Source organism: Schistocerca piceifrons, chromosome 5, assembly GCF_021461385.2.
Source record: "Schistocerca piceifrons isolate TAMUIC-IGC-003096 chromosome 5, iqSchPice1.1, whole genome shotgun sequence".
Classification (NCBI taxonomy): domain Eukaryota; kingdom Metazoa; phylum Arthropoda; class Insecta; order Orthoptera; family Acrididae; genus Schistocerca; species Schistocerca piceifrons.
The window spans coordinates 420,512,304-420,513,445 of NC_060142.1; the positions used below are offsets into that span (position 1 = coordinate 420,512,304).

A 1,142-nucleotide genomic window follows, 5' to 3' on the forward strand; every position below is an offset into this window, starting at 1 on the left:
AGACACTGATCGTTGGTGCTCGGTTCGAAGTAGGACTCATCATTGAAAACAGTTCAACTTTAGTCAATGAGATTCCCTAAAAAACTAAACTCCTCCCGAACAGGCCATGAAGGCCCAACGGTACTGACCAGCCGCCGTGTCATCCTCAGCTCATAGGCATCACAGGATGCGGATACGGAGGGGCATGTGGTCAGCACACCGCTCTCCCGGCCGTATGTCAGTTTCCGAGACCGGAGCCGCTACTTCTCAATCAAGTAGCTCCTCAGTTTGCCTCACAAGGACTGGGTTCACCCGGCTTGCCAACAGCGCTCGGCAGACCAGATGGAGCCGCTACTTCTCAATCAAGTAGCTCCTCAGTTTGCATCACAAGGGCTGAGTGCACCCCTCTTGCCAACAGCGCTCGGCAGACCGGATAGTCACCCATCCAAGTGCTAGCCCAGCCCGACAGCGCTTAAATTCGGTGATCTGACAGGAACCGGTGTTACCACTGCGGCAAGGCCGTTGGCAATGAGATTCCATGCCGAAGTACAAAACTTAGTGAATACGATGCATCTACATATACGTAACTACTTTGCAACTCACATCCAAGTGCTTGGTAGAGGGTTCACAGAATGACATTGAGACTATTCATCGGCTGTGCCACACTCGAATAGCATTTGGGAAAAAGGAGCACCGAAATCCTTCCTTGCGAACTCTGATATCTCTTACTTTATTACGATCGCTATTTCTCCCCACGTAGGTGGCGGTCAACAAAATACCGAAACACTTCGTACTTACGCTCTCGGTTTTCGTTTTGCCGAAGCACTTTCTTCATTTACCAACCAATTAACCAAGAAATATGCATAGGACTCGCTCTTTATTGTTTTGCTACTTGCAAGGGACACGACATTAATTTACTGTAGAAGACTGCATAACCTGCAGTCTAACTACTGAGACCTGCAACTTTTAAAAATATTAATAACAGGGAAAATAAATTACAACAATAATTAATTAAATTAATATGTAACTATACTTCGGCATTCGTGGTCTTGCTGTTGTTGATGATAGGTTTCTGCCCTTGAGACAAGAAACTGGACCGCTCTGTGATGAAAAACTAAACCAATAGGGTCGTGCCAGATAAGCAGATACACCCATGTTTACAA

General features: G+C 46.4%; 1 pseudogene; it reads right to left on the reverse strand.

The window, feature by feature from the left end:
• Positions 1 to 388: 388 nt before the first annotated feature.
• On the reverse strand, positions 389 to 506 carry LOC124799919 (annotated as a pseudogene).
• Between the last annotated feature and the right edge of the window lie 636 nt (positions 507 to 1,142).